The 13,724-nt window shown below is 37.9% G+C and overlaps 1 protein-coding gene across 7 annotated transcripts in view; it reads right to left on the reverse strand.

The window, feature by feature from the left end:
- Window positions 1-13,724, reverse strand: part of ENOX2 (ecto-NOX disulfide-thiol exchanger 2) — a 384,343-nt gene that overhangs the window by 334,947 nt on the left and 35,672 nt on the right. For 5 of the 7 annotated variants that reach the window (XM_054577018.1, XM_054577021.1, XM_054577020.1 and 2 more), the window contains one exon: window positions 552-592. The exons of the other annotated variants lie outside the window; for them this stretch is intronic. The gene's annotated coding sequence lies outside the window, so the exon portion shown is untranslated. The remainder of the gene's footprint in view (window positions 1-551; window positions 593-13,724) is intronic. 7 annotated transcript variants of the gene reach the window in all.

Below are 13,724 nucleotides of genomic sequence, written 5' to 3' on the forward strand. Positions count from 1 at the left end.
GCCAATATAAAAGAACCTATGCACCCCAATGTTCATAGCAGCACAATTGACAATAGCCAAGTGTTGGAAGCAACCTAAATGCCCATCAGTAGATGATTGGATCAAAAAATTATGGTACATATACACAATGGAATACTATGCAGCATAAAGAAAAAAAGAACTACTAAACTTCGCGACAGCATGGATGGAACTGGAGGGCATTATGCTAAGCGAAATAAGCCAGGGGGCGAAAGACAAATACCATATGATCTCACCTATAAGTGGAACCTAACCAACAATACAAAGATGCAAGGAAAATAAGACCAGCAACACTGGAAGGAAAAGAAACGAACAGAGACAAGAGGGAAGGAGGCGGAGGATGGGGCGGGGAAAAGGAAGGGAATGGGAAAGTCAAGGAACATATAGCAAGGACTCATGGACAAAACCAAAGGGGAAGAGCGGAGGGAGGGAGGGAGGGAGGGGGCAAGGGAAAGTGGTGGGGGGTAGGCAGAGACAAATGTATTTGAAAAAATAAATTAATTAATTTAAAAAATGAAAATCTGGTCACTTACTTGAAACCCTAGATTAAAATTCCATAATAGGTCTCAACTTCCTGTAAGAAAAAAATACACATTCCTTAGCATAACATCAATCTATAATTTGCCATCTTCCACATATTACTTCAGTTTAGCTTTTCTCCACTTTTTTATTCTTAGCTATAGAGCTAAGATGACTTAATCCTTCCTCATGTGCCAAGCACTGTTCCAAAGTACATATACTAACTCATTAGTCCTCACAACCATTAAGATAGGTATCATCATTAAGCCCATTTTACAGATCAGGAAACTGAAGCATGAAGCTAAATTAAACCATTGAGAGTTTATCTAAAATCTCATGTTTCAGGATTCTGTGTCTTTGCATCTGCTATTTACTCTAACTGAAATTGTTTCTGTTTTCTAACAAATTTCTACCATCTCTCAAGATTTAGATCAAATACCAACTATTTGAACTACCTTCTCTGGCTAATCCATTCTCCAAGTAAAGCTAGGTATTCCTTCCCACCTTTGGAATAAAAACTACATAATACAACTTATCAGAAACAAACATCTACCTAGCACTTAGCACAGTAGTACAGTGGCTTACCAGTAGTAGATAGTTCTTGTTGTAAGCAAAACACTATAATTTCTACTTTTTATGGAAGAGTGGAAGGAACAAGATGAGGGTATATTTGTTCCTGCTCCCTCTTCCCAACCTCATGCTCCTGTAATTCTTATCATACCCCCCATGACAGATAGTCCGTTACGTGATTCAAGCAAAAGTCATAACTTCTATATATTGGACAACTCTTATTTTGGTCCTTACAATTCAGAAGGCTTATACCCACTTCATAATCTCTAAATAAGGTGATATCTGTTTGGATAATTGGAACTGTCAAAATCAATAAGAAAAGTTTAAAAACAGTCATGGAAAGCCACTCTGAAATGAGGAAGAAAATGTAAGTCACTGATTACTATGATTTTTACAGAGAAAGCTATATAGTCTTTTCTAAATTGAGCATTAAGGTATAAAAGCTCCTTATTCTCTAACACATTTAGAGTTTGAACACATGTAATCTAGCATCTTCCACTAGGCAGGAATTTAATGAACATTTTGTGAGAACATCTGTTTGTTATTTATCTTTGTCTCATTTTACACATCAGCAAATCCCGTTTTACCACCAGGACAGAATAAAAATCACCATTTTGTTATACAGCACTCATAAATTTAAACTTCAACTGGGGGAAAGAGAAGCAATCGTCAGCACTATATTCTACCTGATATTACAAGGAAGAAGTACACGGGTGAGGAAGTACAGAGGAAAATTATTAAATATATTAATCCTTTTAACATATACTCTGCCAATGGCTACTATGTTTTACTGTTCCAGCAACTGCTAAGGAGAATTAAAAGCCGCTCTGTCTTTCTAAAAGGGCATTCACTTTTCCCTCTTGAGTCTATGTCCAAAAAAAAAAAAAAATGGTTTTGTCTTAATAACTGTTTTTTCCTCTATGTTTTATGGAGAAAACTTTAACAAAGAAATAACTGAGATTATCAGGTATAGATCTTTTTCCTCAGTTTTACTGAGATAAATTTGACATACAACATTATACAAGTTTATGGTGTATAGTGTGATGATTTGAAATATGTATATATTGTTAAATGAATACCACAATAAGATTAGTTAACATTTTGACAATCTCAGAAACAAGAGAGAGCTATTATATTTTCTTCAATGCTCCTGTCCTATTTCATGAAGCTACTGAATGGCCTTTCTAAATGTTCCCACTATTCATTTTTGAGAAGCCAGGATCAAGGTCTTGCAATCAGAATTGCCACTGTCATGAGCAAAGCTTAAGCAGAGCGACTAAAGCCATTTCTGCAAGTGTATCCATCATAACATCTACTTGCAAATGTTGTATGTTTTAAGGTAGATAACAGTATAGAATAAAATCTTCATTATAATAGTAGTTATAGTTGATTTTTTCCTAGATTCAAATATACTGTCCTATACGCCATTATTATAAAGGAATTATAAAGGAATTATAATTATAGAATTATAAAGAATTATAAAGGAATAAGAAAGGCACAGTCCTTGCCTTCAAGAAGTTATAATCATTTCCTTCCAATCGTCATTTATAGTACACATACATCACCAGTTTTGTAAAAAGAGAATAAGTTTAGCATATATAAACTTACTAAAAAATAAGGGGAGATACAATACGCAATCAAACATTGAATTGGATGGTATAGTACATAGTATTGCAGTTCAGAGAAGGGGAAAATCAACATAGGCTGGAAGAAGAGGGAGTGCTTTCTGTGATATGTGGAATTTGAGTTTCGTAAATTGGATAGGATTTAGAAAGTAAAGGAGGAGCACAAATTAAGAATCAAATTAATCTATATCATGTACCTTAATCCTATCCCAACACTTAAGTTCTTTATTACAGAAGTGTTTTGAAAGTCCCTCCCCATATACCATCAAACAGGTAATGGAAGAGATAAGGAGATGCACACAACTTCCTTATACCTTCCTTTGTAAGCCACTGGGGAACAGAAACCTCGGATAGAAATTGATCTGAATATCTGACTAACGTAATTGATGCTAAAATATGATCAAAGCTTAACCTTTCCATGAGATATTTGTATCTTAAAAGAGGATACCATCAACCAATACAGAATCTCAAATAAGCACAATTATGTGGAAAATATATTTTGAAGCTAGGAGAAACCTACCTCTCACCTCAAGTACTTTTCTTCTCTTTGTCCATTTCAAAGAGTGCTGTTCCCTTTCTGACATAATCTGCTAGAGCTTAAGCTATGAAATATCACTGTGGATAGTATGTACCTTTTCTCCTTATTTACAAGACTTCTTTACCTCATTAGGTTCCTGGATATAAAAAATTGCAAATATTGGAAGCCACTGTAAAATTGCTCTAAATAAGTTTCTGTTTTCTTTATCATTAGGTTTTTTTTTTTTGGTTTTGTTTTTGTAAGGCAAAGAACTTATTAAGCTACAGTGAGTCATCTTAGATTGATAAAAATAAAATGCTCATGGATGATATAGCAGTCATTTTTATTTATCTCAGTGATTCTCAACCAGGCTGACATAATACCTACTGAAGATCATATAGGGATCTCCAAGAAATCTTTTTCAAACTATGTCTCCCCAACCTCTGATATTTTTATATTTCCCCAAGGTGGTATATCCCCTCTCTACTTGATTTCAACATCAGTCTAGATTTAATACTACCAACTATTACTTATCTTCAAACCCAACCTATCTCTGCATGTCAGATCATCATACTAATGGTAGAAATGAAGAAAGGAAAAGAAGGAAGGCAGGGAGAATTTATTTTAAAAAGCTAGAGGAAATATACAAAACCAGCTTTCTAATTAAAATCCTGATTGAATTCACTTTAGTCTTAAGGACTGGGTTCACTTCTCCATAAGAAGTGTGTGTCATGGTCTAGAATGGTAAACACTGTTCCATCTGTAATTAGGAAACAGTTGACCTGGCACTTTTTTCACTATCTGAGTCATGGGGTATGAGGGAATTAAAAAGGCTCTATAGAATGACTGACACTTTGGTAGTAAAATGTGGGAAGAAAGGACAAAAGGCAATAAACCAGCATTGCAATGTTGGCAGCACAGGCAATTAGAACAGTGCACACAGATAAGTCAAACTATGGAGACCATATGGATCTACAGCTTAAGAAACAAGAGGCAAATTGTTTTTGTGAAAACACAAAAACAACATACACATGCATACTTGCATGCACACATGGATATGCACACATCTGTATACAGGATTAAAACAAAAACGAGTGCAGAGACTAACATACACAGCTCCTTAGCACATACACAAACAATAACACACACACACACTCCTAGGATGGGACTGAATGAAAGGAAACCATCTTTGACTTAGGTAATTTTTTCGTTCAACTTTGTACCTTGGCTTCTTCACTTAAATAGGAATAATCCTAATCAAATATAAGAGCCGTGCTGGTCAATAAACTGGGGCACTTCATTTTGGTTGTCTTATATTACATATTTGTACCATAGGGATTCTGGCAACTTCAGAAATAGAAAGGTAGCTGTAAAAAAAAAAAAAGGTTTTAATTTTGAAGTTGTATTACTGGTGAGAAAGGGTATGTGGAAATTGGATATGGAGCCACCCCTCATGGGGGTTACATTGTAAGTGAGGTTTGTGCCTTTTAAAAACCAGTAACTCTACAGAGTCAGTGTAATTGCTTTTAAAACCCAAGCTGGATTTTTTTTTAAAGGAACTGACATCCTGATTCTAAAATTCATATGGAAATACAAGAGACCCAGACTAACCAAAACAATCTTGAAAGAGAACAGAATTGGAAAACTCCCACTTTCCAACTTCAAAACTTACTACAAAGCTACAGGAATCACGACAATGTGGACTTGGCATAAAGGGCAGGTATATAGAGCAATGGAACAGAATTGAGTATCCTAAAATCAACTACTATATTTATCATCAGTTGATTATTAACAAAGGTGCCAGAATCATGCAATGGAGAAAGAACAATCTTTTCAACAAATTGTGCTTGGACAACTGGATATCCACATGCAAAAGAATAAAGTTGAACGCTGACTTCACATCATATACAACAATTAACTAAAAATGGATTACAGAGCTATATATAAAGGCTGAAAATGAAAAACTCTTAGAGAAAAGCATAGGGGTAAGTTTTTGTGACCTTGAGTTAGGCAATGGATTCTTAAACATGTGATGTAAGAAACAGAAGAAAATATAGATAAATCGGCTTTATCTGAATTAGAAAATGTGTGTGCTGCAAATGATACTATCATGAAAGTAAAAAGACAACCTAGAGAGTGGCATAAAGTATTTGCAAAACCATGAGATAACACTTCACAGCTATTAGAAGAGCTTTTAAAAAGAGATAGTATTGACAATATTATGGAGAAACTGTAAACCTCACTCATTGCTGATAGAATTTTTAAATTTTGTGATCATTTGGGAAACAATCTTGAGGCTCTTCAAAAGTTATACACAGAGTTACCATATGATCCAAGTATATACTCCTAATATAACCAAGAGTAATGAACACATATGCCCACACACAAACCTGTACATGAATGCTTATACCAGCATTATTGACAATAGCCAAATAATGGAAACAACACAAATTCCATCAACTCATGAATAGGTAAAAAAAAATGTGGCATAGCAATACAATGACATACTATGCAGTCATAAAAAGGAATGAAGTAACGATGTATGCTACAACATGGGTGAACCTTGAAAACATTATGCTAAGTGAAAGAGGACAAATGCAAAAGGATATATTTTTTCATGACCCCACTCATAAGAAATATTCAGAATACGTAAATCTATAGTGATAGTTGATTAATGGCTGCCTAGTTCTGGGAAGAGTGGGGAGATTGGGAGATCATGTCTAAGGGGATCAGAGTTTATTTATTTTGGGGGTAATGAAAATGTTATAAAATTGGATTTTTAATGATGGTCGCATAACCCTGAATATACTAAAGATCATTAAATTATACACTTAAAATGGGTAAATTAACAAGTGGTTTTGTATTAAGAACTGGAGTTCATCGAGACACAGCTGATGGTACTGGGAACTGTGGGAGGCCTGCCCAGCCAAACACAGATTTCTGGGTGGAACCAGGAGTCTAACTAAGCTACGGACTTCTTGTTCTTTTCCTGAGATACGGTAGCCCTGACTGGCCTAGACTGGCAAGGGAAGGCAGGACTGTGTGCGCGTTTGTGGTGTTTTAAAGGGACTTTGGGATCTAACAGCAACATTCTGCCATTACTCCAAACTCATATACTTTTTGAGTAAAGAGTTCCTTTGCTTTTTACCAAATTCTGGCACTGAGAAACCACAGTTCATACCGGCAGGCAAAGATGAACCTAAGACAGAGAGACCCCAGGGGTGAGAGAATTGTTTCTCTAACAGTATCTTGGCTCCCAAATTGGTTGATTCTGTAACACCCCTAAAGACAGTTTTCTAATGCTCTGTCTGGACACTGTGATTAGGAATGGACTCCAAAAATCCCCAAAACAAACCCAAGCCAGATGAATCATAATTTGGCTTGCCCTCAGTATATACAGTATCATTCCCCTCCAGTGGCCTTCTTTTTTAAAAATAATCAATGGAATGTTTATTGATCATCATCTAAATCCAGGTATAGAGCTGATGAATTGACATCTGAAATAAAAATAGATTAGATAGGAATTCAAGATGGCGGAGGAGTGAGTGGAAGTCATGCTGAACTCCTCCCAGGACCAATGTGGAATTGCAGCTGAATTGTGGATAAATCACCTAGAAAACAAGTGAACAATAGCAAGAGAGGAGCCTTAAAACCTCAGACAGAGGAATCAGCTTTAGCACAACCTAACTGATAAGGAGTGCAGTAGAGGCTCTAGAAGGTGGAATAGGTACCCACGGACAGCAGTGTCAGAGAGATATTGAAATGGACAGTAGGATCCCTCTGAGAAGAGCAGGGTCTAAACCATAAGTAGGAATCTCCAGCCTATAGCACCAGAGCCCAAAAAGCACACAGATAACAGCCAGTTGTGAAAAGCGGCAGGGTGCTCTCTGCCTGAGACAGGTGGCTGGAGACACAAAGAGTCATTTAAAGGGCCAATGCAAAAATGTGTAGTGGCAGGCACTTTCTATGGGCTCCAGAGGAGGTGGGGGCCGAGTGGGCTGGAGCAGCCTGAGAAGAAACTGGAGAAGGAGACTTGGGGGAAAGAAAGTGGCCAGCGGGATCCAGATGCCGACTCACATCCCATACTGCAGCTGCCATTTTACTCAGGCAGACCACTCCCCCAAGCGACAGCAGCATGTAAGGACACAATAGCTCCCAGGAGGCTTGGGCCCAGTCTGGTGTTGCAATGGCCCAGGAGTTGGGTACAGAGCAGCAGTCACAGATAGTAGATCCCTGGCTAAAGGGGGCGCAGAGTGGTCTAGAGACGCTTGATTAAAGTCTGATGAGACAGGTGTTGGGGAAAGAACTGAGGGAGTAGCGGGGGGATCCCGGTGCTGACTCACCCCCATACGGCAGCAGCCGTCTGGCTCAGGCAGACCACTCCCCCGAGTGGCAGTGGCATGAAGGGACACAATAGCCCTGCTCTGAGGAGGGACTCTGCCCCACCCTGACTGCTGAGGGCAGAGTGACTAGATTAACAAATGGAGGAGACAGAAACAGACAGTAGATTCCTGGAAGTGTCTTAAAAACTGGCTAAGGTAAAACTTGGTCAACAGCTGACATCATCAGGGGCAGACCCAGAAAGAAAGAAAAAAAAAAACCAGGTCCCCTACTGGAGAAGCTCACACCACAAAGTCAGGAAGTCAAGACAGATAACTTTAAGATGCACAAACAAACAAAAAAAAGAGTCTCACAAAATAATGGGAAGAAAAAGAAACACCCACAAATCAAAGGGAGAGGAGCAATCTCGACAAAGAGAATGAAATGAAATAGAGGCAAGTAAACTATCAGATATTGAGTTCAAAACAACAGTTCTAAAGCAGCTCAGTGACCTCAAGGAGAATTACAAAAAACTAAAGGGAAATTATGACGAACTTATTGCAAACAATATCAGCATGAAAAAAGACACAGAAACTATCAATAAGAGGCAAGAGAAAATGAAGAATACAATTTCTGAATTGAAAAAGGCAGTAGAAGGAAACAAAAGCAGGCTCGATAAAGCACTGGATCGAATCAGTGACCTACAGCACAAGGTAGAAAAAAAGCTCCCAAAAAGAGCAAGAAAATTAAAAATGATTAAAAAAATGAAGAGGCTTCAGGGAAATGCAGGACACTCTGAAATGTAATAACATCCATAAACAGGGATAACAAAAGGAGAAGAGGAACAAGGGTTAGAGAACCTGTTTGAAAAAGTAATGATGGAAAGCTTCCCTAATGGGAGGAGAGAAAAAGTCACACAAGTCCAAGAAACACAGAGGGTCCTATTTAAGAAGAACCCAATGAGGCCCACTCCAAGACACATCATCATTAAAATGGCAAATATCAGACAGAGAATCCTAAAGGCAACAAGGGAGAAACAGGTAGTAACATACAAAGGAGCCCCAGTACCGCTAGCAGCTGACTTCTCGACAGAAACACTACAAGGCAGAAGGCAATGGCAAGAAATATTACAAGTAATGCAAAGCAAGGGCCTGCAGCCAAGACTACTCTACCCAGCAAGGTTCTCAATAAAAATGGAAGGTTAAGTAAGGAGTTTCCCAGACAAAAGAACGCTACAAGAATACCCCTTGACCAAACCAGCACTACAAGATATCCTAAAGGGACTTCTTTAAGAAGATGAAGAAAAAGACTGACATAGAGAGGATCACAGGTACAAAGGGAAATGATGAATAAATACCTATCAATAATAACTTTAAATGTATATTGATTAAATTCCCCAATCCAAAGAAATAGAATAGCTGAATGGATAAGAAAACATGAGCCACACATGTGCTGCCTACAAGAGACCCATCTCTAAACAAAGGACCTACACAAACTGAAAGTAAAGGGATGGAAACAAAATATTCCAAGCAAATGGACAGGAAAAAAAAAAAGCTTGGGTAGCAATACTTACATCAGACAAAAGATATTTCAAAACAAAGGCCATGAAAAGAGACGCAGAAGGACACTCTATAACACTCAAAGGAACAATCAATCCAGAAGACATAAACATTGTAAACGTATATGCACCCAACATAGGAACACTCAAATATATAAGGAAAATCTTGGAGGACCTCAAGAAAGATATAGACAGCAACACACTGAGTAGGAGATTTTAACACACCACTGTCCACAATGGAGAGATCTTTCAAACAAACATCAACAAGGATATTGTGAAACTGATAGACACATAAGATCAAATTGACATAACTGACATTTATAGAACCTTTCATCTAAAGAAGCAAAATACACATTCTTTTCAAATGAACATGGAACATATTCAAGATAGACCACATGACAGGACACAAAACACTTCTCCACAAATTCAGGAAAATTGAAATCATAACAAGCATTTTCTGGGAACACAAGTGCTTGAAACTAAAAACCAATCTGAAGGAAAAAACTCAAAAACGTTCAAACATATAGAGATTGAAGAGTACACTATTAAACAATGAATGGGTCAATGAGATCAAAGAAGAAATCAGAAAGTTTCTGGAAACAAATGAAAATGAACACACAACAGTCTAAAACCTATGGGACACAGCGAAGGCACTCCTGAGAGGGAAGTTAATAGCAATACAGGGTACTAAAAAACATAGAAACATTTCAAATAAATGACCTAACCCTCCAGCTTCAAGAACTGGAGAAACAACAACAAACAAAGCCCAGAGCGAGTACAAGAAAGGAGATAATCAAGATCAGAGCAGAAGTGAATGACATAGAGACTAAAAGAATAATTAAAAGGATCAACCAATCCAGGAGTCGGTTCTTTGAAAAGATAAACAAAATCCACAAACATTTAAGTAGAATCATCAAGAAAAAAAGGGAGAGGACCAAAATAAATAATATCAGAAATGAAGAGGAGAAGGTACAAGTAATACCACTGAAATACAAAGGATTGTAAGAAATTACTATGAACAATTATGTGCCAAAAAATTTGCAAACTTTGATGAATTGGACAAATTTCTAGAAAAATATAACTTTCCAGCACTGAATGAAGAAGCACCAGAAAGCCTGAACGGACCAATAACAGCTGGTGAAATTGAAGCAGTAATCAAAAAAATCCCAGCACACAAAAGCCCTGGACTGGATGGTTTCACAGGAGAATTATACAAAACATTTAAGGAAGAGCTAACCCATGTCCTTCTCAGACTATTCCAAAAAATCCAAGAACATGGAAGACTCCCAAACTCTTTTTATGAGGTCAGCATCATCCTAATCCTGAAACCAGATAAACACACAAAAAGAAAGAAAACTACAGGCCAATATCGCTAATGAACACAGATGCTAAAATCCTCAACAAAATATTGGCACACCGCATCCAGAAATACATTAAAAAGATCATCCACCATGATCAAGTGGGATTCATCCCAGGGATGCAAGGATGGATCAATGTACACAAATCAATAAATGCAATACATCACATAAACAAAAGGAAAGACAAAAACCACATAATCCTATCAAAAGATGCGCAAAAAGCATTTCTTAATGTACAGCACCCATTTACGATGAAAACACTCAGCAAAGTGGGAATAAAGAGGGAGTACCTCAACATAATAAAGGCCATATATGAAAAATCTGAAGCCAACATCATACTCAATGGGCAAATACTAAAAGCTTTCCCACTAAGATCAGGAACAAGAAAGGGATGTCTGCTTTCACCCCTTCTATTCAACATAGTATTGGAAGTCCTAGCCACAGTGATCTGTCAAGAAAAAGAAATAAAAGGCATCCAAATTATAAAGGAGGAAGTGAAAATTTCCTTGTTTGGAGATGACATGATAGTGTACTTGGAAAACCCTATAGACTCCACCAAAAAATGAGTCGACCTAATAAGTGAATTTGGCAAAAGAGCAGGATACAAAGTCAATATTCAGAAATCGAAGGCATTTTACTATACAAAAAAGTGAAAAATCGGAATCAGAAATCCGGAAAAAAATCCCCTTTGCTATAGCAACAAGAAATATAAAGTATCTAAGTAATAAACTTAACCAAGGAGGTAAAAGATCTGTATGCAAAAAACTGTACAACACTGAAGAAAGAAATTAAGGAAGACACAAATAAATGGAAGCATATACCATGTTGCTGGATTGTAAGAATTAACATCATCAAAATTACCATACAACCCGAAGCAATTTATAGATTCAACTCAATCCTTATCAAAATACCAGTGATGTATTTTACAGACATATAACAAACATTTCAAAAATTTATATGGAACCATAAATGACCCCAAATAGTCACAGCAATTTTGAGAAAGAAAAACAAATGAGAAGGGATCACAATACCAGACATCAAACCATATTACAAGGCCACTGTAATCAAAACAGTCTGGTAATGGCATAAGAACAGACATATAGATCAATGGAACAGAATAGAGAGCCCAGAAATAAACCCATGTCTCTATGGTCAATTACTATTTGACAAAGAGTGCAAAGCATAAAATGGAGAAAAAACAGGCTCTTCAACAAATGGTGTTGGGAGAGCTGGACAGCTACATGCAAAAAATTGAAATTCAACCACCAACTGACACCATACACAAAAATAAACTCAAGATGGATAAAAGACTTAAATATAACTTGCAACACCATAAAAGTCCTAGAGGAGAACATAGGCAGGGAACTCTCAGATATCCCACACAGAAATATTTTCACCGATATGTCCCCCAGAGCAAGGCACATAAAGGAAAAAAATATACAAATGGGACCTCATCAAAAAAAGAAGCCTCTGCATGACTAAAGAAAACTTCAGCAAAATGAAAGGGGAACCGACCATATGGGAAAATATATTTGCCAATGATACCTTAGACAGACGTTTGATCTCCAAAATATATAAAGAACTCACGTGACTCCACTCCAGGAAGACAAACAATCCAAAGAAAAAATGGGCATAAAAGACTTAAATATAAGTCGCAACACCATCAAAGTCCTAGAGGAGAACATTGGCAGGAAACTCTCAGATATCACACGCAGCAATTTTTTCACTGATATGTCTCCTAAAGCAAGGGACATAAAGGAAAGAATAAACAAGTGGGACCTCATCAAAATAAGAAGCTTCTGCACGGCTAAAGAAAACATCAGCAAAATGAAAAGGGAGCCAACCATTTGGGAAAATATATTTGCTAATGATACATCAGATAGAGGTTTGATCTCCAAGATATACAAAGAACTCACTCGACTTGACTCCAAGAAGACAAAGGATCCAATCAAAAAATGGGCAAAGGACCTGGGCAGATGCTTTTCTAAGGAGGAGATACAGAGGGCCCAGAGGCATTTGAAAGGATGCTCTGCATCACTAGCCATTAGAGAAATGCAGATCAAAACCACCATGAGGTACCACCTCACACCGGTCAGAATGGCCATCAGAAACAGATCCACAAACAACAGGTGCTGGCGAGGCTGTGGAGAAAAGGGAACTCTAGTCCACTGTTGGTGGGAATGCAGACTGGTGCAGCCACTATGGAAAGCAGTGTGGAATTTCCTCAGAAAGCTGAAAATGGAACTGCCTTTTGATCCAGCGATTCCCCTGCTGGGACTATACCCTGAGAACACCAAAACGCCAATACAAAAGAACCTATGCACCCCCATGTTCATAGCAGCACAATTGACAATAGCCAAGTGTTGGAAGCAACCTAAATGCCCATCAGTAGATGATTGGATCAAAAAATTATGGTACATATACACAATGGAATACTATGCAGCAGAAAGAAAAAAAGAAGTACTAAACTTCGCAACAGCATGGATGGAACTGGAGAGCATCATACTAAGCGAAATAAGCCAGGGGGCGAAAGACAAATACCATATGATCTCACCTATAAGCGGAACCTAACCAACAATACAAAGATGCAAGGAAAAGAAGACCAGCAACACTGAAAGGAAAAGAAATCAACAGAGACAAGAGAGAAGGGGGGGGCAGGGAAAGGGAAGGGAAGGGGAAAGTCAAGGAACATATAGCAAGGACTCATGGACAAAACCAAAGGGGAAGAGCTGAGGGAGGGAAGGTGGGAGGGGGCAAGGGAAAGAGGGGGGGGAAGGCAGAGACAAATGTATTTAAAAAGTAAATAAATTAATTAAAAAAAAAAAAAGAAAAAATGGGCAAAGGACCTGTGCAGACACTTCTCCAAACAGGACATACACACGGCCCAGAGACATAGGAAAGGATGCTCATCATCACTAGCCATCAGAGAGATGCAAATTAAAACCACAGTGAGATACCACTTCACACCGGTCAGAGTGGCCATCATAAACAAACCAACAAACAAGTGCTGGCGAGGTTGTGGAGAAAAGGGAACCCTAGTACACTTTTGGTGGGAATGCAGACTGGTGCAGCCACCTTGGAAAACAGTTTGGAACTTCTTCAAAATCTAAAAATGGAACTGCCTTTTGACCCAGCAATTCCACTGCCTGGACTATACCCTACGAATCCCAAAACACCAATTCAAAAGAACCTATGCACCCCAATGTTCATAGCAGCACAATTGACAATAGCCAAGTGCT

This window comes from Pteronotus mesoamericanus, unplaced genomic scaffold (genome assembly GCF_021234165.1).
Source record: "Pteronotus mesoamericanus isolate MK-2021 breed Mesoamerican mustached bat unplaced genomic scaffold, CSHL_Meso_final contig_40, whole genome shotgun sequence".
In the NCBI taxonomy this organism is placed as follows: Eukaryota; Metazoa; Chordata; class Mammalia; order Chiroptera; family Mormoopidae; genus Pteronotus; species Pteronotus mesoamericanus.